The sequence below is a fragment of the Epinephelus fuscoguttatus genome, linkage group LG23, assembly GCF_011397635.1.
Source record: "Epinephelus fuscoguttatus linkage group LG23, E.fuscoguttatus.final_Chr_v1".
Classification (NCBI taxonomy): Eukaryota; Metazoa; Chordata; class Actinopteri; order Perciformes; family Serranidae; genus Epinephelus; species Epinephelus fuscoguttatus.
The window spans coordinates 14,581,352-14,608,424 of NC_064774.1; the positions used below are offsets into that span (position 1 = coordinate 14,581,352).

The 27,073-nt window shown below is 40.9% G+C and overlaps 1 protein-coding gene across 3 annotated transcripts in view; it reads right to left on the minus strand.

Annotated features, from left to right (window-relative positions):
• Window positions 1-26,296, minus strand: part of rin1b (Ras and Rab interactor 1b) — a 54,888-nt gene extending 28,592 nt beyond the window's left edge. For 2 of the 3 annotated variants that reach the window (XM_049569277.1, XM_049569275.1), the window contains exon 1: window positions 26,072-26,296. The gene's annotated coding sequence lies outside the window, so the exon portion shown is untranslated. Of the gene's footprint in view, window positions 1-18,160; window positions 18,269-26,071 lie in introns of those variants that run through there. The other variant, XM_049569276.1, reaches the window with a different exon arrangement.
• Window positions 26,297-27,073: the final 777 nt, after the last annotated feature.

The window sequence follows — 27,073 nt, forward strand, 5'->3', positions numbered from 1 at the left end:
TGTCACATCTGCAAGCTCATGTTTTATTTGCTCTGGTTTGCTCCATAGACTGTATAAAGTTAATGGATGTAGCCACTGTGAAGTCATCCTTTGGTTTGTGGACTCGCGTTCTAAGCCTCGAGTTTGGCATTTTAGCTGTCGCCATCTTGGGTTTTTGGAGCCAGAAGTGACCATATTTGGACAAGAGGGCGGCGTTGGGAAGGAGCGAGTACAGTGGTCATTAATGGGAAAATTTGCAAAAGAGGCAAAAACTGTTTTTTGTACTAGGCTGTAAACACGTCTACTCAGCATTCGGGGGTCTGTGGGGATTGATTCATGTTAAGAGACAATCTCTAGTGGCCTTTAAGGAGCTGCATATTCTTGGCACTTTCATGTTGGCTTTGTTTTTCAGTCCAGGAGATTGTCGGGAATCCCCACCGCTTTGGACAGATTTCCAGCAACTTGAGATCTGACGTGCCATTCACAGCCGATTATCTAATGTGAGGCGTGTTTGAGACAAAGACCACACAGAGGAGCATTGTGAGACATTTTCAAAAGCAGCAAAGATGGCTGCATGTGGAACTCTCTGTTGAAGACATTAAAGAGTCAGTATTGAATGAACAGGATGGTATAATTTTGGTAAAGGAAGAACAATCAACTGCGCTCAGCACATTTCCAATTTAACATTACACCAGGCAGTGACGGTCACTTGCTGCTCAGCACTACATCACAGACTGATAACCCATTAATAACGCCCACCTTAACCCCTGAGGGTTAAGGTGGGCAACTTTAACCTGCTGACTCAAAGTGGTGTTAACTGACTCAAACGTATCCAAACTTCAGTTAAAGTTCCTCAACATATTACAGCAGCTTTCCATCCTTCTGTTCACTCTATGATCAAAGTGTTGTGAGCTTCAGAATGCCGTACACCTCTCCTCCTTCTGTCTCCACTATAACAGCAGGAAACTCAACATATTTCTGCGGGGTCAATTTGTTTGAACTCGGACCTCCTGGATAAAATGCACCTTTACATGTGCTTCAATCATTCAGTTTGAACTGTGTGTGTTTTCCGTATTTTTGGCCCTTTAGTGTTAACATTCAATCACAGATTTACGCTCTCTCTCTCTCGCTCAGATTGGCTTGCTGCTGGATGTCACACTGTGTGGGCTGCCGGCGAGCGCTTGTAAGCGTACCAGCAGATGGTTGCCATAGAAACCTGGGCCTACACATCCTACCAGGCATTCCCACTCAGTGAAACACCCTTTCTCTGACAAGTTGGAGATGCATGCGCACCAACACACACAGACACATGCACGCACACACACACACACACTATGCTAAAAAGGTGACAGGTTTTCCGGAGTGCAGAGGTGTTTTATTTCTAGGAAGCTTTTTTTTTTATTTATTATTTCCAAAAAAAAAATACGACATAAATGTAAAAGTGATGCCATTAATAATCAGAATTTTCTTAGTGTCTTCCTCCCTCACATCACAGCACCAAAGTTCACTCCCTAAGCATTGACTGTGCTGCTCCCAAATCAGATGCAGCAGCCTGCCTTGGCTGTATTAGAGCAAGCATTAAGAATATTGTTTTCATTCAATAACACATTTGAATTTTTCACATTTTTCATCACCTCCTGCCACTTATTACATAACTCTCCCCTCCTCTCGGGGGAAACCAGTTATCCGCGCGCCAATCTGCACTCCGCAGGACTATTAGCAGCTAACGGTAAATAGCGTTAGAGGGGTTAGGAATCAAGTACAGCAGTGTTCAATCAAAGGAGGGGGGTCGCTGTTATATAATAACCACCGCTTTGTTCTAACAGCTGTAAAGCATTACAGGAAGCTCTCAAAGAACTTTTCAATTCTGATTAAAAATGAGAAAAATTGGAAGTTTGCTCGACCCCAAAAGAGCAATTGTTCGATCATACTTTAGCAATCCTGACTACAAAGAGCAGGCATGTTAAACTTTGGATTTCTCCACATGCAGAAAGCTTAAAACCAAAAATACAAGACTTTCAAACACAATTATCTTTCGGAGAAGCTGATGGTTACCTCTGTGCGAATACGTGAAAAGCATGAACCAGGGCTTGTAGTAACCTCGCATTTCGTCCAAAGGAAAAGAGCACGTTATCGGCTATCTACATTATTTTGCACCTGTAACAGGTGAGGTTACAAAAATACCTGGTCAGGTCTGACACATCCACTGTGTAGGAGCCAAGCCATGCTACTATATGAGTTTAGAGGAATTATAGCAGCTCTGTCCTGCTCTTTATTTAGTTTGAGGAAGTTTACGCTCCAGGAACTTCAGCCAAACTTACTTCGTCTTGTAAGAGTGGAGCATACTGTAAAGCATCAATCTGTTCGCTGTGTTGCTTGTCCAAGTCTATTTTCTGAGTAATAGGCAACCAAATCATTCCAGGATTATGTCAGAATAAATTAAATTCTACTTTTTTATTTTTAATACAGTACTTTTCATGTTCAGGAATTCGTATCTGTCCTCTTTGGGGGACATGACACTGAGGCCCTAATGTCCTAATCCTAATGTTTTGTGAAAAGGACATCCCGGCCTTCTGGTGATGCAATGTCCACGAATTTTGAGTTGACCAATTCATCTGGCATTGTGACACTGAACAGCTGTTTCTAAGTTAAAATATAAAAACTACAGATAAGCGTTGTGGGGGTGAGGGTTGGGGAAGTGGGGGGAAGGACTACTGCCGTTGTCCAGCGGTGCGTCAGAAGCAATTAAGGGTGATAACAAAAATGTAGAGCACTATAGACAAGACAGATGCTGCTATTGAGGCTTTTCTATATCAACATGTCTTCTAAGTATCGCCTGACATCGTAGTTTGTTTTTACTTTGCTCCACTCCACTGTTAAAACCATAGCTAAACAGATATGTTGGTGTGGCTATGCATCAGTCTGGACTTAAAATGACATTGGATTTAGGCAGATCCATTGGTCTCTAGTGACTGGTCGGGAAAAAATCGAATCCTCCTCTGCCACAAAATTTTAGTTACAGTGGATGCAGTGTCAAACTTAAGATGGAAACAAAGTGTAACTCACTTGATAGCAGACATTTTTGTCTGATACAAGGCGAGAACACATCTTCTGCAGCTGCTGCTAAAACAGTGTATGGCAGTGAAATTGTAAATATGCATTCATACGCAGAATCTGTGGGCAGCAGGACAAGATTTCAGTATTGGAAGTGTACTTAGTTAATTTGTAGTCCAAATTTGAGCAGCAGGTAGATGATTAAAATTTTCACACATCCCGACATCGACTGCCAGACGGTTGCTCCACCCAAACATGGACAACAACTCAGCTTTGCAACCAGAATAGCAGTGATCCACAACAGGACCTAGTCGAACAGCGCTGTCCAGGACCCAACCAAAGCCTGAATCAAAGGATATTACAGTTCCTGATTAACTTGGGGTTGTCCAGTTTATGATCCAACGTCTGTACAATGAGTAGTATAATGCTAGTTTAGCTGGTGCCCAATTCTTCTCCACCTTTCCTCGGCATTTACTGATGTTTACATTTGGACACCTTGACCTGTCTAACTAGCCGCTAGCTTGCTAGAAGTCGGCAGATGGAGAGTTGATGTCCTCATCCCGATGAGTGACACACACCCACACACCACCACCATTCAACACCAACCATAAAAGGCGCCACCAACACTTGCAAAATAGACATAAGAGCAAAAATTTAGCACAGATTTAGCAGAGCTGATGGAGAGGTGACTGGAAGCGTCTGCGCCTATGTGGCATTTTGGTAAACCAGAAGTGGGTGAGACCTAACCAGCAGTTGCTGTTTAAACCTGAAATTGATATGGGTTGATCATAAGTTGCTATATCAATTATTTGTCAGAGAACTATTTACAGAATAATCTCAGAATTAAGCTATGGATCAAATGGATAAAATACGCTAGCAACAACATTTCAGCTGACAAAATCTATGATGAAAATGATTAGCCTGCTTTTGTTTTCTTCTGTGTGAAATTGAGAAATTGTCACCATTAATTCTATAAAATGCATTTGTGTCATATGAAAAGTCTGACCCACGTAGCAACCGTAGCTAAGGAGGGCAAGGCTTAGCAAACTGTCAAAACCACATAAATAAAGCAAAGTACGGCTGTTTCATCTCTCAAAGACACTTCAGACGTACTTCACTTCAAAACAGACACACTTCACATGAGCACTACGAGTCAACAATCACCATCATCTTCATATTAGGAGTCAAATATTTTTTATGTCAAGGTGTGCTTTACCAAAAAAAAGCTATGAGTGTGAGTCTGAGTAGGCCTGCAGAGTCACCCTATTGTGTATCTGGAGCCAACCACCACGCAGATCCACAGTCCGATGACCCAACCACACACACAACCACACAAAGCTACGAGGCAAGTAGAGAGAGGGAGAGGGAAAAAAACAGAGAGCAAGACCCTTGTGTTTCGCTAGCCATTTCCAGGTCCGCCTTACATAAAATGCAACGCTGCCCACACACACACAGCGAGACTTATGTAATTCCCTCAGAGAAAGAGAGCCACACAGAGAGGGAGAAACAGAAGAGAGAGATAAAAGATAAAATGATGAAAAGAGAAAAGCCGGGACTGAAAATTAAAGCTTGGTAAGGAAATCACAACTTCAGCGAGCCTGCAGCGCTGAAGTTCAAGCTGGCAGACTGCAAGTGTAATAAGCAGAAGGAGACGTACACTGTATATCTAACAAGGTGTTTTTGCACCTGAAGGCAGCAGCAGTGGTGGCAGCAGCAGCTGGGAACCCAGCGGGATAGACCAGAAAGTCTGATGCTGCTGAACGCACTGAGGACTTAACAAGTAGATGAAAAGACAGTTAGGGCAAGACTTGTCTGAAGGGGGATGAGAGGAGTAGAAGGAGGAAAAGAAGCGCTGAGCCTAGTAGTGGGAATCTGTGGGGAGTTGTAGAGAAAAGTGGAGTTTCGGAAAACCCTAAATCACATTCCCTCTTGTGGGAAACAGTACAGGGGGAGTAAGCTCGTACAGGCATACTGGAGTTAGCATTTACAGTGCCAAAAACCAGTGGGCAGCTAATGGGTATTTTGGACAGACAACATCAGATATTGTTGTGCAAATGTTGACTGACTGCTGCAAAAAACTTGACTAGTTTACACCTTTTTAGAGAAGAGATGAGAGATTTGGAAAGAGATGAAACACTGGACAGAAGGACTGACCGCTGTGCTGGCTGAGTGAGTGATGACGGATTGACGGAGTGACTCAAACACTCACAGAATACAATTTTTTTTGGCAGATCCTGAGAAAGCATAGCAGGTGCTATAGGTATCGGTGTTGAATTACATTTCCCTGTAGATTTCCAAGGTGTTAGTAGAAAAAATAATAATTTCTGCAGTAAGAATAAGTATGAGTCACGCAGAAAACATCGCCAGCCGTCACTCATCAGACTACAGTGTCACGCATCTGTTAATCTGATACAGACACAATTCTTCACATGGCAAATTCTTGATAAGAAGGCAGTCAAGACAAAAAAAGACGGCTTTCAGGGCTGGAGGTGGAGCGGAAGCTGTGCTGACCTAAAAGAAGCTAAAGAGGCGGATGACAAAACACAAATTTTCAGGAGAACAGTGTAGGATGAAAGAGATCACTGACATTGATCAGCTGCTCAGCAGGAAGCTCAGCCTGCTGCAGATGGACAACATCGCGGTGTCCAGATTTGTCCACCTCCAGACCAGCTCCCCATCTGGTTACAGATCCCCTGTGGTTTGAACCTTATCTGAAGAATCTCAACACTTTGTGCCACCTCCAGATGTTCCCCGATGACAGCTTTGTCATGTGAAGCGGGAGTCTGGTGAGACGAGAACCACCTACGGCTCAGCGTCTGCAAGGTGAGGGAACTTGCAGCGGTGTACAAAATAAACTGGAACCAATGAGAGTGAGGTGGTGAATGAAGTGAAGCAACTCACACTGTCAAAACTGCACATCATGAATGTGGATGCAATGAATAACCAAACTATATACACACACATATATATATATATATATATATATATACACATATATTCCAGCAGCGCTCCTAATGAATGTTCCAGCTCTAACACTAGAAAATTAAAACATGGCAGCAGATGATTTAATCATGGCAGATGCCCTGCAACTTTACATACAAGTCATGGTAATGTGCATAGAGAAGGAAAATCAGTCTTAAATTTAGTCTTCATTTTAACCTTTTCTTCACACTTATTTTAACTTTTTAAATGCTAGTAAATTGCTTTATGTTGACCCTCACAAAGGCCACAAACAGATGGTAAAGTTGATCTTAATACTACATGAGTTGCTGGAATTTTGTTCTTTTCAGTTAGTGAAAGAGAGGTAAAATTACACACATTTTTTTTTACTGCTGCAGCACATTTTTCAAAGCACTACAAGCCCTTAGATGGATTTCCCACTTTCCAGTTACACATCGATTTCCATTCATTTCAAGGGGTTAAAGATCAGTTTGTGGAAATATGAAACCTGCCTGAGACAGGTACTGAAAGAAAACATTTAACCTGCCTCTTTCTACAAAAAAAACTTTCCATCTTTGCAATGTGATGCAGTGGTGTTTTGGGTTCTTACTGCATTTTACCAAACTCTATCATCCAACCTGCAACTGTTTCTTCTTCTTCTTGTCTTGATCATGACCAAGATCTTCCGTGCATGTTAATGTAGCACATGAATGCAGCAGTTCTTGGCAGCTGATTCAAAAATTTGGAGTTTTTCATCACCCTGCTCTATCTGATCTGCAATGCATGCACGAGATGTCTTCCTGTGGTGCTCAAAGCACAAAAAAAAAACATTTGAAAAACTCAACAGCAATGTCTCTTTCCAGATATCATGACCTGAGTTACCCAAGATAATTCACAGGCCTTGTTGTGAGCAGTTTCATGTAGGAACTATTTTCTTTCTACTGAAATACACCCACCAATAGTATCACTAAGCAGAAGGAAGCGTGCATCTATTCATGGACAAGAGGCTTGTGCTTTTGACAGAATGAGATGTAAACATTAATGGTATCCTCCTCAGCTGAGCTGTAATGTTAGCTAGCTCAGTGGTGCTAGGTGAGCTAGCAGTAGATGCATGCTTACTTCAGTGCAGTGATATGGTTGGGGGCTGTAGTTTGGTAGAAAGAAAATAGTTCCTACTAGGGGTGTACCTGACTTAGAATTATGTCAGTCGAATCAGATTTGGCTGTTTTCATATAGAGTTTGAGAGGTTGAATGGGGTTCAGTGGGGCGTTCAGGGTGACAGTGACAATCACGTAATATATTAAACAAGCTAACTGCGCTAACAGCAGATCCAACATGTGCAACTTTTTTTGGTGACACTTGATATTAAGTTGCTGTGAGCTGTAAATTCACCACTTCTAAGTAGAGGACAGAAGAGTGCTAACACAGCAGCTAAATCTGGAGACCAAAATGTCACCAGAAGTGCAATGCATACTGACTGAACTTGAAGACTGCTCGACTTGAAGGAATCATAGTTAACTGAGGTGTCTTCGACTGCTCGACCTGAAGGAATCAGTCAACTGAGGGGTCTCCGACTGCTCGACCTGAAGGAATCAGTCGACTGAGGGGTCTCTGACTGCTCGACCTGAAGGAATCAGTTGTCAATAGAGGGGTCTCTGACTGCTCTACTTGAAGGAATCATAGTTGATAGAGGGGTCTCTGACTGCTCTACTTGAAACAATCAAAGTTGACTGAGGGGTCTCCGATTGCTCAACTTGATGGAATCATAGTTGACTAAGGGGTCTCCCCGACTGCTCGACTTGAAGGGATCAAAGTCGATTGAGGGGTTTCCGACTACTCGACTCGAAGGAATCAAAGTCGACTAAGGGGTCTCCGACTGCTCGACTTGAAGGAATCATTGTCGATTGAGGGGGTGTCCGACTGCTCGACTTGAAGGAATCATAGTCTATAGAGGGGTCTCTGACTGCTCTACTTGAAGGAATCATAGTCAACTGAGGGGTTTCCGACTGCTCGACTTGAAAGAATCAAAGTCGACTAAGGGGTCTCTGACTGCTCTACTTGAAGGAATCATAGTTGATAGAGGGGTCTCTGACTGCTCTACTTGAAGGAATCATAGTCGACTAAGGGGTCTCCAACTGCTCGACTTGAAACAATCAAAGTCGACTAAGGGGTTTCTGACTGCTCTACGTGAAGGAATCAGTTGACTGAGGGGTCTCCGACTGCTCAACTTGATGGAATCATAGTTGACTAAGGGGTCTCCCCGACTGCTCGACTTGAAGGAATCATTGTCGATTGAGGGGTGTCCGACTGCTCGACTTGAAGGAATCATAGTCTATAGAGGGGTCTCTGACTGCTCTACTTGAAGGAATCATAGTCAACTGAGGGGTTTCCGACTGCTCGACTTGAAAGAATCAAAGTCGACTAAGGGGTCTCTGACTGCTCGACTTTAAGGAATCAGTTGACTGAGGGGTCACCAACTGTTCGACTTGAAGGGATCCAAGTTGATTGAGGGGTTTCCGACTGCTCAACTTGAAGGAATCATAGTTGACTAAGGGGTCTCCCTGACTGCTCGACTTGAAGGGATCAAAGTCGACTAAGGGGTTTCTGACTGCTCTACTTGAAGGGATCAAAGTCGACTAAGGGGTCTCCAACTGCTCAACTTGAAGGGATCAAAGTCGATTGAGGGGTTTCCGACTGCTCGACTTGAAGGAATCAAAGTCGACTAAGGGGTCTCCAACTGCTCAACCTGAAGGGATCAAAGTCGATTGAGGGGTTTCCGACTGCTCGACTTGAAGGAATCAAAGTCGACTAAGGGGTCTCCAACTGCTCGACCTGAAGGAATCAGTTGACTGAGGGGTCTCCGACTGCTTGACTTGAAGGGATCATAGTTAACTAAGGGGTCTCTGACTGCTCAACTTGAAGGAATCAGTTGACTGAGGGGTCTCCGACTGCTCGACTTGAAGGGATCATAGTTAACTAAGGGGTCTCTGACTGCTCAACTTGAAGGAATCAGTTGACTGAGGGGTCTCCGACTATGATTCAAACCTCTTACGTTCAGGAGGAAGCCCTAGTGTATTTATTTTCCGCACTCTAAGCACCCCAAGCAGAGTGCCATGTAGTTTCATTATATTCGAGAGAAGGCAGACATCTCTACAGCTGATATCTCAAACACTTGGCAACTCACATCAAAACAATCTGGACTGATAAGTAGCACTACAAGTATTTTGGGGTGAACTGTCCCATTGAAGGAAGGAGACCCTCTAAGATTACTCAATCTGTAAAGTTCAACAAATTCCTACAGTTTAGATTTTCGCTTACCTCTTCTTCTTCCACTCCAGTTAGTGATTTCCTACATTTCCCAGAATTATTTTCAGCAGCCTCCACATGCACATACGTAAACGTGTATTCAGCTAAGTATTTGTGTGTAGGTGGAGGTAGCCTTAATGATAGAGATAGTAAGAGCAAAAGAGCGCAGGGGTCCACTGAAGACAAAACTGCCCTTTACACTAAACACAGCACATCTCCTTGCTGCACTGCATTTTGGTCTCTTGAGAATTCAGCCAGAGGAGAAATTAATATTTCTGCCTCTCTAAGATTATTTCTGATCATTAATCCAAAATAATAAGAGTAACTGCTACTGATGTTTACGCTTGATGTATTCTCAAACTCAATTTTACCTACAATGGAAATATCTCCACGATAAATCATCCATACTGTTCATTACATTTCACCAGCTATTCACAGCAACGCAAAACATAACTAAATAATTCCAGAGACAGTTCCAGAGACTCCCGAGACAGCAGCAGAGGGAGGACGAGGAGGAAACCAAATCCTCCACAACATCTCCCGCCCCCTCGACACTGAGCTGATGCAGTCACACACACCATCTCCAGCCTCTGCTTCATCATCCAAGGTGCAACGCAGAGTCTTCACAACATTTTTTTCTCCGTGGATGTAACCTCCAGCCAACAAACATGTAATGATAGTGATACTGAAAACAGACAGCGATGTCGTGCACTTTGCTCGTTGTCACATCCTACATACGGTATTTCCATCTGGAGATTTTGATGAGCAGGCAGCTATCCGGCCACTGTAAATTCACACATTTGTTTTTCCTATACTATTTTGTTCACTTATAGATTTTCTAATATGTTTATTATAATTTGTATTCTGAATTTCATCTTATTTACAGCACTATTTACCTTAAACAATCAACAGTCTCACGGCTTTTCAACAGTTTTTACTTCAACTGTCAGGGTGTATTTTCGTTATTTTACTTTTGTGGCTGCAAACTTAACTTAGAAGTAACCTGCTCACACAGGTACACTGAAGGAAATGAGTCATATTCAATTCATATTCAAACTGTCAAAAAACCATAACTTTTAAAATCTAGAACACACACACAGACACTTCAGCTCTAATTATGACAGAAAGGAACAACAGACACTGCCAGTGGGAAGTAAACCCCAAACTTTACTCAAACTTTTGCAGTGCAGTCACTAAAATAAAGTGTCCATACACACTGTCAACACTTTGTGCAAACTGTCAACAGGCTACTGAGACCATTTTTTCACCATAGCAAAGAAAATTAAGTATTTGTGAATATTATTAAAAAGAAAATTAGTTTGTGCATTTTCAACCATAACAGCTGCACCCCAACAAGCTGCTCAGTAGTGGGTATGAGGGTACTGAATAATAATCTTCAGTAAATGTGCCAGTTTTTGTGTTTTACAGTTATTTATCATAAATAGCCAAAGTCCTTCCACCTCTCCTGGCTGGCCTTGGGTCAACTAGCTTCTGTAACTTAATGGGTTTTCTCAAAGAGGATTTCTTTAGCCCTTTCATGAATGTAATCTGTTCAAGTTGCGGCCTTATGGTATTCTAACACTGATCTCTGTAATGGCTCTATTCAAACACGACAGGACAAGGCTTTAAAAATACATTTAAAAATCAGACTGGACATAAACCTCACTATTGTTTTTGTGTCACATTTTGCCAATGTTGACGTCAGTTGTACTTTTTGCAGAAAAGAAACCAAATCAGTCTCTCAGCTGTTTTTCAATTTAATTCAATCTAAATGTGAAGACCATAAGATTGATTTTTATTAGAACTGTGATAATTCACAAATGTTGTTTCAGGAGATTACCAATATTTTCTGTTCTCCTTCATGTTTTATAAATGACGTTTTATATATATGCACAATTAAATATTAAACCTACATTGAAAATACTTAGAATTGATGTCTGTTTTCTTTTTAAAATTGCAGTCATCTATAAGTTGTATTATTAAGGTATACTTCAACAACAAAATGCCCATTTATTTTACATTTATTATGAGTTATTCGCCTTGTGTTATGTTGGACTCGTAAAGAAAGAAAAGGATTCAAAAACTAAGAAAAGTCTTAATAAACTTGAGTAAGATTGTTCCGCCTTCAGCAACAGCAAAACTTACCAAACAAGGGCTGACCCGAATGCTTTGAAGCTTCGATCGTTGCTATGGTAATCAACTTCCAAATCAGTATTCGAATGCTCCATTTACATATATATATATATATTATTACTAGTTATTCTCAGATAAGGGCATTTAAACTTAGGGATATATTTGTGACTTTGACTCGCTCTCATCTATGTCAGCCACTAGCGGTCCAGCACTACTGAAACTGAGATACTTTAAGTAAGTAAGTAAGTAAATTTTATTTATATAGCACTTCTCAGAGAGAACTCACAAAGTGCTTCACAAGATAAAATACAAAAAATACAATAACAGAAACAATGCAACATACACAACAACAAATAAAAAGTAAAGTGCAGCGAAATACAGAGATGATACAATGGACAATTAATGGAACGCATGCCTAAACACGTGTTTTTAACTGCTTTTTAAAAATGTCCATGGAAGAGGCCACTCTCAACTCATGAGGTAGTGCCTTCCACCATATCGGTGCAACAGCCTTAAAGGCTCTATCACCTTGCGTCTTCAATCTTGTGTGTGGGACAGTAAGTAGGTGGCCTTCAGCGGACCGCAGTGACCTGACAGGACAGTGAAAGGACACCAGATCCGTCAAGTATGCAGGTGCTTGACCATGGAGGGCTCTGTAAGTGATGATTAGAAACTTGTGCTGGATCCTGAAATTAACAGGGAGCCAGTGCAAGGATGCCAGGACTGGAGTGATGTGAGTGAACTTATGAGATCTGGACAGAAGCCTGGCGGCAGCGTTCTGGACTAGTTGGAGGCGGTCTAATGAAGTTTTATTGAGACAGGTGAAAAGAGAATTACAGTAATCCAGACGTGAGGAAATAAAAGCATGGATGATCATTTCTAGCTTGGAATAAGTTAACATGGATCTGAGTTTGGAAATGTTTTTGAGGTGGAAAAAGCAGGAGTGATTGACAGTTTTGATGTGGTCATCGAAGAGCATGGCCTGATCAAATGTGACCCCAAGGTTTCTCAACTTGGGGCGCACATTTGCACTGAGGGACCCTAAGCAGCTGGCCACTTTAGATGCTGAGGCGTCAGGTGCAATAATTAAAATCTCAGTTTTAGCTGTGTTCAACTGAAGGGAGTTAGAAGACATCCAGTCCTTAATTACATTCATACTATCGTACAGTGAGTCAATTCCATCGGTCCTATCAGGGTTAAAAGAAAAATATAACTGGAGGTCATCTGCATACATATGGTATGAGATACCTTCAAAATTGCTGACATCTCTGAGAGGGAGCATGTATAGTGTAAAGAGAATAGGCCCAAGCACTGAACCTTGGGGCACCCCACAAGAAAGGGGGGGCAAACTCTGATTTATGGGGGCCAACAGCCACAGAAAAGGATCGATCAGACAGATAGGATTTAAACCAATGAAGGGCGGTCCCTGAGATTCCTACCCCGTCTCTTAGCCTGTCTAAAAGGATGTGGTGATCAACAGGGTCAAAGGCTGCACTGAGATCAAGCAGGCCCAGGATAGTGGATTTACCAGCATCGGAGGCCATCATGATGTCATTGGAGACCCTGAGAAGAGCAGTTTCTGTGGAATGTAACTGACGATAACCGGACTGAAATTTACCTAAGATATTGTAACTGTTCAACGCTGTCACTAACTGGTTTGCAACTACTTTTTCTAGAATCTATCTTTAACCACACGACAGGTTTACAGATGCTTTAGAAAGAGGGCAAAAAAGTCAAGCGTTGGGGATAGCTTTAAAATTTGTGAAGATGACCCCCAAAAATTTGAGTGCCAGCTATGCCAAACGAAATTGGCATCATAGTACAAATCTACAACGACCTTGACAAATCACCTGAAAACTTAGCAGTCTTTCATTGTATTCTTTTTTCTTGCTTTTTGTGGCTGATATTACTGTAACCTACATGCTAAAAAAAGTGGCTAAATGTCAAGTTATTTTAAGTTCAAATAGGACTCATGCTGTCATCTATCTTTTCCCTGTCCTCCGCCCCTTCTGTTGAAGCTTCGATTAATCGCAGATTTTCTCACAGAGGCTTTGATGCCCAGAAAACTGGTACTGGGAACAGCCTAGTCAAATATGCATTTACAACTCTCATATAACTGGTGTAATGTATTCTAAGTTTCATTTATCCAGTCGTATGCTCAATACTTCCTAAATATTAAGCATTTTCACAAATGCTTAATATTTAAAACACTTCCGTTCATTGTGCAGGATTGTGAGGAAAAACTAATTTGATACACAAATGGTCATTCTGTGGGTGAAGTATTCCTTTAAGACTCATTTTTCGGCCGCCCATTTACAATGTTTAACACTATGATTATACTGAAATGGAAATGTAATTTGATTAACAGTCTTTTGGAAGAAAAGAAGCAACTTAAAAATGGCAGCGTGATATTTTGATACCTGGTGGCAAAACTCCTTCATTAACATGGAAATAAATCTACCAACTAAGACTACTTTAATATCAAACTGCATGTTGTATCTCATCAGAAACGTAAAACTGACAATTTGTAATTTCACTGGGAGCTACATGCTACAGTATAACTGTACCGAACAACAGCTAGGTGCAGTTACTCCCTGGAGTTTTGCAAGGAAAATATAAAAGATGGACAAGACATGACATCAGTGACAGTGCTCAATTTTGCATTGGTGCCAGAGTATGGTGTCAGTTCTATTGAAGTTAATGGGGCGGGCACCGCAAATCACACTCTAACATATCATATCTTTGTTGTTTCACCTTTGACTGAAAAATCCTTCCACTAAATTAAAAAAAAAAAAAAACAGATCATGGCTCTGTCTCGCAGCTGCATCTCAAGCCCCAGTTGGATCCATGATAGCTAACACTACCTGCTGTTAGCGGGTACATGTATTTAATTATCAATAACTAACCATTACACTGTTAATGATATCTTACAATATTCAGAAGAGCCAACATTACATAACATTTCCTATTACTGTCAGGAGGAGGCGCTGATTGCCAAATTATTATCAATCTGGACCTTCAATACTTGTTGCTTTTGTTTATCAGTGAACTAAATTAGCATTTGCACTTTATTTAGCTAACGTCACCCAGCAATATCTGCTGAGTCACCCTACACTAATTTGGACTGTAAGAAATAATCCTGGTGAAGGTGTAAAAGAAACAGACAGGGAGCTGTGGTGTCTGTGAGTGATAGCAAATGTTACCGCCTCTCAAGCTTAACTGTTGTAATGACTGAAATGTGTGCTAGCTAATTAACGTTAGATGACTAACATTAGCATGAATGTAAATCACTGAGGCAAACTGCAAAGCATTACAGCATGTGGTCAAGTCCTAATTTGGCAAATATTTACCTAGCTGAAAGACTGTATCATTAGGTCCAGCCAGAATAATAATCAGAGCCATTAGGAGCTGATGTGGTTATAATTGCAGTCTGGTCAGCCCGGTTAGTTTATGTATCTTGATGGACCAAACAGGGGCTTGAGACAGATCTGTGGTCTCTGTAGACCAATTACAATAAAAACAAACACACACAGTACCATAAACAATGACGGGCAACATCAAGTAATGTGTGTTTTTCAATCTGGTGGAAAGATTTTTCAGTAAAAGGTGAAACAACAAAGATATAATGGGTTACAGTGTGAATTGCTGTGCTCATCCCATTGACTCCAATAGATTTTCCTCAGAGTTTTGACGTCACTGTGGGGATGCTAGGCAACCTGCAGAGATGCCACACAGTTCAAATACTTAATCTCTCTTTACAGGTAGACACATACCTGTTTCACCTCATGAAGCAACTTTCTCTATCATAACAAACAATAGTTGAGCCCATATAAATGAGCAGTGGCTGCCTGCTCAGAAACAAACTCATGACAACAACTGTGTACTTATTATTCATCTCTATTCATCAGGTTTGACGCCAACCACAAGCGTCAGACTGTAAAATCTCTCATTCTGCACAAGAGTGACCATGACGATGGCTAAGTATAGCCAGCAGCCCATCAGTGCATGCGTAGGATGACTAATGGAACAACATAATTGCGGTGGGCTATAAGTATCCACAGGGGGCAACAGTGGGCACGGGGGCCTGCTGACTGAAGACAGGTGTCCGTTTTGATGCCTGCTGCAAAAGCGCCGTAGTGATGGCACTCAGGGCCGGTGACAAGGGACCGAACGCTGTGTGTTACCGAGCGTATGTGATGAAGCCGTACAAAGACATTAGTGTGAGTCAGAAGTAACACTGGGACTGTGGGAGAGAAGAAGGCCTGTTAGCATAACTGTGAATATTCATAATTTTAGAGGCTTATCAGTTAACTAGTGTGGTGATTCAGAAGGGGCTTTATCACAAATACTTCTGTCAGACCAGTAGTGTGTGTTTGTGTGTAGAAGACAAAAGAGAGAGCTGTAGCGTATCCATCATGATGTCATAAAATCTTTAAATGGTCTCATATTTCTCCATGAATGGTCTACAGGGTCTTTCCTTGATTTGTCTCTGCAGGGTGACACTGCAATAAACTACAACTACTCTGAATCGCCCTGTTGCTTTGACTGAACACTCTGTATACATAAAATCATTCACAGAATACCCCTCTTTTGTTGGAGATGCTAAGGAGCAAAATAATGGGCTGCTGTTGCATCCAGGGGCCCACACACAATGAGCAAATCACAAAAATATTACGTTATCGAAACTAAAATACAGATTCTACTATTCACCAACACATTCTCATCCCAAATCGTCAAATACAGACACTTGGTCAGAGGTCCTACAATATAAAAATAAAATATAAACTTACTCCACATAAACTATAAATAAACAATTAAAAAAACCTATACAATAAATGAATATTAACTTATTTCTGTATTTTTTTCATATATATTCAACGATGATTCTGGGTAATATGTATGTTGGTGTTACCCAATGTCAAGTCTGTATTTAATCATGTGATAATAACAAATTTATGGTAGCTAGTCAAGGTGTAAAACAAATAACTAGCGTGTCTTAGTAGGGCCCGTCATAAGAGCGTACACTGGGGCCCGGTGTAATGACCTTACGCCTCTGTCTACACGTCAACATATAATCAGCTAGGTACCCTTCTGTGGCAGTTTTGGACAATCAGGGATGGCGAATCAATTTGGTCAATTTACATGACTTATATGCATTGTGTCTTTCATAGGAAATGTACAGTTTCTCCTCATTAAATGCAGTCTTTTTCAAAATAAACCCATACTGTTGGTAAACAATTCATTTTTAGACTGACTTCTTTAAGTTAAGGCAACAAAAGCACATGGTTAGAGTTTAGAAAAAACATCATGGTTTACCTAAAAATAAGCACAGTTGTTACTAATGTAATGCGATGTCATGTGACATACATCATGTGAAATACTATACAAACTATCACACTACATTGTTATTAAAACAAGTGAAATGACTTTTGATTTCACATGGGAAACAAACAGCCAAACAGCCAAAAACAAACAGTGGGTCTGTTTTTGCCGCCACTGAGGGTGCCTCTGTGCATCTGTCGCCAAGGCCCACTGATGAAGCGGTGGTATTTGACTAGTTGGGAGTGAAACTGAGCTGCACCTGTCTCATTTTTTCTCAACAAAATCTTAGAAACCTTTAAAAAGTACTCAGATGTTTTATTTAAAGAAGTCAAAGTATCAAAACTACAGTACTGAAATACTCTGCTACATGTCCTGTGTTCATAACTCTACCTAAGTAAAAGTCTGAAAGCAAGTATCAAAAGTTAAAGTATTCATCATGCATGGTTTTAGAATCATATATACTGGATTATAATTAGTGATGCATCTGTACATCACTTTAATGTTGAAACTGGTAAAGGTGGGGCTAAATTTAATCATTTCATATACAGCTGGGTAGCTTAACCTATAGTAATACACCATATTTTATTAGCTGACATATACTGGGTATTATTGTATTACTGTTTTGCTGTTTCCTGTTGCTCTGGTTTCAAAACATCTCCCCAAAGACTACAGTTAAAAATTAGAAGAAATGCTGAACAGTAATGCTGATTAATGTGCATTGTCATTATAAATAAATATATGAAATGAAATAAATACATGTAGCTAAATAAAAACTACAATATTTGCCACCACAATGTAGCTCATGGAGTAAGGGTGACGTCATAAAGTAATGTTAGCATACAATGAAACTAACTTACTCACTTAAATAGGATTCAAATAACATTAGCATTACTTCACCAGTGTAGTACTTGAGTAAATGTACTTAGTTATACCCCACCACAACTTTTAAAATAGTTTGCAATATGCTACAATCACAAAAAAACTACTCATCTTGCTATAATCCTCGTTTTTATATTAATAATCCGTCAAATGCCTACCTGCCTGCCTAATGACGGAAGGGGTCGCTAGCCTACACACAATTAACTGACGCAGTTAGCATTAGCTAATTAAGCTTTGCTAGGTGTTAGCATTGTTTAACACGCTTTTACTTCGCAGGTTGGTTTTCCAAATTCCAGCCAATAAATTCACTTTTTTGGTTCACTAATACAAATCCCATTAGAGCTTATGTTAAGCAAAACAAGCTCTAAAAACCCTTTGTATGCCACCTCCTGCCCGACACCAAACGGCAGGCTAACGGCTAGTTAGCAACAAGCTAGCGAACACATAGCAGGGCATTTAGAGGCTAACGTTAATGTAGCAGCTACTTTCTTTCAGGAGTTAGTAGAGACCAAACACAAAGGTTAAACAGAGGAAATATTAAACTTACATTCGCCAGTTGGCAAAAACACGACTCCAAATGATCGATAATGAGCTACATAATTATTAAATGTGTAAACAAGCAACTGTAGTTTGACATAGTGACTTAGTAAGTGATATGTCACTGTTGTGTGTACAGCGTGTTGCTGCTGCCCCCAGGTGGCCACAATACATCACTGCAGATAATAAAATACACAAGTTAAGGAAACCAGTGGTATTTCTCACAGATATTTAGGTTTATAGGGTATATTACTCTATTTCTGCAGGCATGTTAGTGCCATTTTAGTTTTTAAATAGTTTTAATTCTTAATACTAAAATTAAGGGCATTAAAATGGGAAAATGGTTGTCTTAGAGCAGTGGTTCTCAAATGGTGGGGTGTGCCATGTGGTGTTGTGATAACCACACATTATTATTGCAAAATTCAACTGGTCCTGCACAAAAACTTATGAACAGATTTTTTATTGACTGTATCAGTATGTTGTGCACACCTCTTTCCAAATAAAGACACAAACTGTGGCTTAAAAAATGTAATTTAATTGAATTCAAATTAAATCCCATAAAGGGGAACCTATTTGACGCCATTTGCGCATGGAAATTATAAGTGTGTGACACATCAAAAGCCCTGATTGGCAGCCAGTGTGAGAGAGGATAACTTTTTTTTTGTCCTATGTAATAGAAGCTATTGTGGACAGATATAAATACAGGTGTGCCTTCAGAGTTTGGCTCGCCCTTGGGCACAAAAAGTTTGAAAACCAGTGTCTTAAATTAACAAAAATATGCTTTACTTTTTAAATTGGTGAGATAATATGGGGGATTTAGTGGCGTCTTATGGTAAGAATTGCAGATGGCAATTGGCTGAAATTTCTCCCGGTGAGAATTCCTTCAATGTTCATTGTTTAGGTGGTTATTATCAGGAGCCAAATCATCCGCAAAAGTCTCTTCCTCTCCAAAAGAAACTGACCAGGAGATTACAACTGCTATAAACATTGTATGAAGCAGTTTCACATTACAAATCAGTGTTTCACCTTGTTTGGCACATTGCAGGTGAGCCACTAGCCTAGCACCTGCTAATCTGTGCTCAGGTTCTTTCTCTAATAACTTACTGTGTACTCACTTTATTTCTGATCCAAGTGTTTGGGAGGTTTTTACTGGGAGCCGAATTATCCACAGAGGGCTCTTCAATGCCAAAACAAATGGACCTGATGATTTAAACGGGTGAAAGTACTGAATAAGGCAGTTTCACATTACAAATCAGTGTTTCTCGAACATTGTTTGGCATGTTGGAGACAGGACATTAGCCAAATAGCTGCTGATGTGTGCTCAACCTTTTTTCTCTGGTAATTTAAGATCCAGGGACTGGCAGCACAAAAAACCTTAAGTTTTCTGCCTAAGTATGACACTTAAGAATTAATTTTTAATTTATTTTAATAAATCTAATCAAATCTGTAGTGTAAAATCAAATGTGTATCCAGTGGGCTCTCCTGGTTGCAGAACACTCTTCTCGGGTTGTGTTTTTTTTTTAATTTATCACCATAAAATTGGTCATGTTGCAGTTAAGATAGAGTCAGAGGTACTTTAAGTTTGATTGTTTTTTTTTTTAATCTTGCTTTGGTTGCTAAGGTCTTTTGTGCAACAGTCTAGGGATTCCTTAAATATAAGACCAAGACAAGGAGAAAACCATTAATAATTAGGAGAACATTTGAAGGACACCTTAAGGAGAAGACTTAAGGGTGTTTTGTGCAATTGATTTTATTATGATAAGAGATAAGAACACTTTATTTGCCATTTGTACACCTGCACACAGTCTGGGAATATAGGAACTATTGTGCTAAGAACACTCAGAGTCAGGACGGAAATATGAAAAGTAATAAATAGTAAAAGATAAAGTGCATGCAACAAGGTATAATATAAACTCCACCTGCAGGGCATTCAGAAAGATATGAGGAAATCTTAACTAGGACTTTAAGGAAAATGTTAACCTAAGGTGTTTTGTGCGGCCGGCCCAAGATGTTCAGGTTTTTTTTTTTTTTACGGGAGATGAATGATCTGCAGAGGTCTCTTCCTCTCTAAAACAGACCCAGTGATATAAACCAGTAAACGCACTGAATAAAGCAGTTTCACATTTAAAAAAAATGAGTGTTATTTTCAACGCTAAGAAGAAACACGGTGGTGCAACATGGGGATCTCCACAGACGATGACCCACTGACTATGTAGATGTAAACAGCTCATTCTAAGAAATGAAAATCCTACACACTGGACCTTTAAATTAAAATTTATGGTCAGTTTTCATTACAAATTGTCGCGCCCCAACAGGTGCAACAAACCTATCAGGAGACTGAGGAAGAGGAGAGGTCCCATCAGCCCCTGAAAAGACCTGCTGGGCTGGACTTCAGGTTCATGATGGCCAGGTTTGATCGGTGACTGAATAAAGTTTGTTGATTATTTAATTAGGCACTGACTCATGAATATTCATCAGTGAGTTCAGTTCTTCTCACCATGTTTCGAGCTTCTCTGTGAAGGCTGCACTTGGCTCGCAAACGCCAAATGCGTCCATCTGAACAGGTCATCCAATCTGAGTTTGGAAATCTCATAATAAGCCGGGGAAACTCGCCAGAATAACAATCTAGCTCCAATCCTTCCACTTGTCTTCTGTGAAAACTGAGAAAAAGAGCAACTTTTCTCCAAGATGCTGTCACTTGTTACTGTCACTCCTCAAAAGACCAAACAACTGCAATAATCTCACCATGCTGGCAGACTTTCACACGTATTTGAATAAAAACAAGAGTGGATGATGAAGACCGGCCTCGCTTGCTTCGAAACATTCACATTTTTAAGAGGAAAATTCTCAGGACTCGAGTTAAAGCCTAAAAATAATTAACTGTTAAACTGTTAAATGTTTTTTAACGTCACATATTCTGCCTTTCCTGATGTGTTTTGACCTCTGGGTGACTGTGTGATTCACAGCGTGACTAATGACGGGTCGGCATGAGGAGCTCTTCATGCAAAATGTTATTTTGGTAGAGGACTGTTAGGTAATGGCAGAAGTTTTCCATAAGTGAGTGTGAGTAACATAAAAACGGAGTGTTTTAAAGTTTGTAGGGGATGTTTAAGTAGATATTTTACAGAATCCGGGGCAGCACATGGCGTCCGAGATTTTTGTGCTTATTTCACTACATTTCCAGACTTAGTTTAACACCCTTAAAGTTAAGGGTTTATTCTTTTAAAGCAGGCAAGATCCCTTAAAAACCAAAGATGCTTTCACCCCCAGAACATGCTGATAACACGTGACAGGACAATTGATGAACATACCAGAAATATTTTGGGCTCTTATTTGTCTCAAAAGGCTTTACCCGTATTGTGCATCCGTCTAACCGCCAACATCTGCACATTATTTCATCTCCCAAGCCTCTCGAGGCTTCCTCCACCCGCGTATGAATCTCCCGAGCGCGGTCTTGACAATGACAATGAGGGATCACTTTCATCCTCCATTTTCAGATTGTGTTAGAGTGACCACAAGAGGACAAAAGCCTGCATTAATACTGTACTGTCTGAAGCGGACGGGGAGGGAGGGTGCCAAGTTAGACCTCTTCCTTTTCAAGCTCTCCTCCTTTATTGAATCCTTCTGAATGTTTACAGCTGTCTCAAAGCTTTTCAGAGACGCACATCTGACAGTGACAGTCAAAACAAAGCTCAGGTGTGTTGGGTTTGGCCAATCAGGTGTGTTCTTTTGAGTCAGCTGACACATTTTAGGAGTTATTCTGTCAAGGAGGGACTACCTTACTCTTTAAGATCATTATGTTGGACGTTATATTGTCAGTGTTGGGGCATTTATCCACCAGACTCGCCTGAAGAAATACAAATATAATCCTTAGAAAAATATTCCTCTGCTTGTTCTCCATGACACGTAAGTGTTTTGAGTGAATTTTGACTACAAACACACACTTGATTTAGTCATACCCAAAGTGTTGATGTTTGGAGAATGCTAAAAAGCTAAGCAGAAAACACAAACCACCTACAGTGAGCTGGAGGAACATTTGGGGGAGCTAATGAGCGCTGTAACAAAGTCAAGGAGTCTGTTTTTTCCTCTACAGTTTAAATGTACACACTAAAACTCATTGGGTTAAAAAATGGACCCAGTTTGAGTCAGTTTTACAGTACAAATAAACTGTTTAAACCATGTGTTAGTGTAATTTTTGGGCTATTTACCCACTCTAAAGTTAAGTGTTAGACACAACAAACTTGTTATTTATATTGTAATATATGTTATATTCCCTGACAAATACCGATATGTGAGTTTAAGAAGAGCAGGAGTCAAATTTGAACAGTTTGCAGCCGTAACATATTTTATTTTGGGTAAATAACTTAATAGTAATATGAAAAAATAAACACTAAAACTGTGTCTTAACAGCCCATTGTCTCACTGGCACTGTCTCTCTCAGATGCCTGCTGCTTATGGTCGCTACACATTTGTTTTTGAGCCCCGACCTCACCTGAGCACTGTGGGGGTACACGCCCATAAACGTCCCGAACACAGAAAGAAAGAAGAGAATACAGGCAGAGGGCGGAGTCTCTGCAGATAAATACACCGCCACACACTTCCAGTGAGTCACAAGTGATGATTGAGAGGGATTACTTCTATATATCGGAAAATCCTGCACAGTGTACCTTTAAGTTTATACACTTAAGTATCACTTCATCAATGGTGCAGTGCATTTTGATATATATGGAGCTGTCTATGGCTTGGATCAAATCTATAGTTGTGATATCATGTCCTATCTGTGTTGTATTAAAGGGACAGTTCACCCAAACTTATTTTTTGTCTTACCTGTAGTGCTGTTTATCAGTCTAGATTGTTTTGGTGTGAGCTGCAGAGTGCTGAAGATATCAGCCGTAGAGATGTCTGCCTTCTCTCCAGTATAATGGAACTAGATGGCACTTGGCTTGTGGCTTGCAAAAAACTCAACAGCAATGTCTCTTTCCAGAAATCATGACCTGGTTACTGAAGATAGTCCACAGACCTTGTTGTGAGCAGCTTCATGTAGGAACAATTTTCTTGATTTTCTTTGCACTGATCTACACCCACCACCCATATCACTGTGCAGAAGGGAGCGTGGTGTGTCTAGCTTACACATGTAAGAGGAGAAGCATTTTGAAATCTTTTGCTCCATAGGATTTAAAGGAGCTGAAATGTTACTTTTGATATATATATCCAGAAGTATAAAAGAGATAAAAAAAAAGAAACACTTAAGTCTTCAGGTGCAATGGGGCTCAGTCCGTAGGGTTGGGAACCAGACAGTCGCCACCTCAAGACCCCTTCCAAACCAAATATGGGACGTGGACTGGTAGCTGGAGAGGTGCCAGTTCGCCTTCTGGGCACTGCTGAGGTGCCCTTGAGCAAAGCACTGAACCCACAACTGCAAACAACATTGTTCAGGAATTTTTATAACCAGGAGCTGAATTATTATTAGAGGTCTCTTCCTCTCCAAAACAGTATTTAACAGTTTCATGTTACAAATCAGTGTTTCTCCTATGCTGTTAAGCATGTTGCAGACAGGCTGCTTGTCCAAAACCTGCTATCGTGTGCTCACCTTTTTCCTCTGATAACTTAAGATCCAGATGTTCAGGATGTTTTAACTGGGAGCTGAATGATCTGCAGAGGTGTCCTCCTCTCTAAAACAAATACACCTACTGATTGGAACCAGTAAAAACACTGAGTAAAGCAATTTCATGACAAAAAAAAATCAGGGTTTCTCTGACGATGGTCGGCATGTTGAAGATGGGCCACTTGCTGAAGTTTTTACCAGGAGCCGAATAATCCACAGAAGTCTCTTCCTCTCCAAAGCAAACAGGCCAGGTGATTTAAACTACTAAAAACACTGCATAAAACAGTTTTCACGTAAAAAAAAAAATCTGTTTTTCCGATGCAGCTTGTCACGGAGGGGCTGCTAACTATCTATCTATATGTAGAGCCAGTGTTTGTGACCTACTGTAGAAACATGGCGGTGCAACATGGTGATCTCTGTAGACGAGGACCAGCTATGTAGATATAAACGTCTCATTCTAAGGTAACAAAAACACAATGATTCTTATTTTCAGGTGATTATACACTAAAGAAAACACACTTATTTCATTATATTCCATTTCTGCCAATATGTCCCCCTGAATCCTACACACTGGACCTTTAAGTAAAAGTTTTTTTTGTTGTTGCTGATAGTGCGTGTCTGTGTGAAATTTCAGCCTGTAGTGTAGTGTCTACACTTCCTGTGTCCCCTCCTCCACCTTTTAAAATCAAAATCCCTCCCCTGGATGTATGTGGGTAAAGTGCAGCTACCATCAGAACTGAAAAACAACTGAAACACTTCACAGTCAGGAGTTCTTCTTGCACGCCCGCCAACATTTTACCCGAGTAGCTGCCAGATTTTTTCAAAATGGTGGACACTTGCCTCAGGACTGGAACTCATTTTCATCGCTTGTCCCTGTGTGTTGTGCTGCATGCTGCTGCTGCTGCTGCTGCTGATGATGATGACACAATTCCTAAGCAGTGATGGGGGAAGCCTGCCATATACACAAACATGAGTCAGGTTACTGTAACGTGTCTGTCTGTGCACCACTTCCAGCGCAGAGGACAGACTGCTCAGCAAAGGACTGAACTCTGTCCAACAGCTCTGAGCGTCATGCTCGGGCACACTGCGATCACACCCCTCCTACACAACACAGGGCCGAGCTCAGCCCCCTCTACACACACACACACACACAAATACATACACACATTTGGTCATGCCACCTTGGAAATTAACATATCATTCCACATTCAACAATCACAGACTTCACGTAGGTAGGGCTACATAATCACAGCAATCAGTCCTGCTCGGGGCCTCATCTGCATAAACCCCCCCCAAAAATCAGCAGTCATGTTAAGTCACAAAACGCCACTTACAGTAATGTGCCTCTCAGAATTAACGAGCAAAACAACAGCAAGGAACTGGGAACATCACATCCACTCCTACGCAGGCAGGATGGCACTTCAGTTTTAAAGTTATGTAACAGTCCAATGGTGTGAGATTACACTCACTTTGCCCTCAGAGGGGAGACAAGAGATCAAAATACTCCAAAATGAAAAGTCTGAGTGGCTAATTGAGCATTGTTTTGGCTGGGGAAGGTGCATAAATGCCATTAGTTAACATCTAAAGCAGCAGCTGGATGAGAAACCAAACTGAACTTCTGCTGCAGTGTGCAAAGCATCAAACTTTAAGGCTTTTGTCTTCTCTGGACACGGCACGGCACGGAGGTGTCTCCAAAAGTCATCAGTGAAATGAAAAAGAAAGCCAGACAGCGAGAACAACAGCTCCTCTGACAGCTCCAGCACAAACCTGTGGCTGGCAGTAATTTGAATTTTCTCAACACCTACACTTTGTGTCTTCAATGCCAGCGTGAAACAATCAGAAAACCCCTCATGTCTCCTTCCTGGAGGCTGGAAACTTTAAATTAACTCACTGCTTTGGCTCCACTGCGAGATAATGACATCACTGCTGCACTGAGCAACACACAACTACAGCCCTGATCGCTAATTGATTAATTGGCAGAGCTTGGAAGTCAAGGGGACACATATGCATGAATCACCGTGCAGCATTGTTTACCAAGACGTCCCCTGCCGACCGGAAACTACGTTAAACAACAAACGCCAACGCGCTTTGAACTTGAGAATTGAAAGAGACCTTCAAAGGGAGGAGAAAATATTAATACAGATACAGTGTTGCCTGCAGGCAGCCCTGCATGTGCCAACTCTGCAGGAACTCCCGTTGCATTCTCACTTCACGGAGTCTATTTTTTAAAAGCATGACAACAACTCGCACTTCTTCTTCTTCTTTTTTTTTTTGGTTTCCTAAAACGTAAATTCCGCTTGCAAAAAGGAAACTTACCTTCTCTGTGAAGGTGGGAACAGGTGCTGCGCGCCGCTGCGTGTGGTCTGCTGCCTAATTAGGCGTCCGAGAGAGTTTAATTTAATGGTTATGTATGGAGACAGTGCTCGAGCCTCTGAGTCCGAGCACCATGCTGTGGGAACACGGGCTTGTCAAGAAAATGCGCACAACACTGGTGACAAGGCGGAGGAGCGCATTTTTAATTCTGTCTGAGCATCTGAAGTGATACACAGTCACAGCAGAGACACTGTGTGTGTGTGCCCCCCTCCCCCCGCCTCCCCGACTCTGACACACACACACACCAAATCATATTATGAAAAATGGGAGTTTTGTCAGTAAGTTAGAAAAATAACAAAAGAACATTTAAAATAATACAGTACATGCGTCTTAAATCCCTTCAGGAATATTATAGTGAAGCCACAAAGTCTAAAAACTCCATAAAGCAGCAATATTGACGCCTACAAAATGACTATTATTCACATTATAAAAACCTTAACTCTTAAAATATCATACACACATTATAAAGGAATCATAAAGTCTGATCCTCCATTACATAAATACTTCTATACAGCACTCTAAGGTGGGAGCAAGCAGCTGAGGGTCTTAAAATGCTAATTGAATTCATCAAGTGAGGCATATTCATCAGAAATATCACAATCCTCTCACACTGTGACCATGAGAAAGCTGTTAGACGCGTCATGTAACCGGAACTGGACTTTGACGCACGGTGCGCTTTTTTTTGGTGAGCTATTTCTGGATTGCTGCATCCATCTTTTTTTTTTCCCTTCCTCTTCTTTTTTTTACAGGTGAAGATTTGTAGTTCCGCCACTGCCCGCTGGAGGGCGCCACAGGCCGCGTTTAGGATTTACACACAGCGCTGACCAGCCACTGTGGTGTGCAAGAGAGAAACATTATGGCTCAGTATAAAGGATGGATGGTTTGGGAGATGGTATATGTCTTTTTTTATTATGTGTGTGGACCAGTCTGTGATTTTGAATAAAC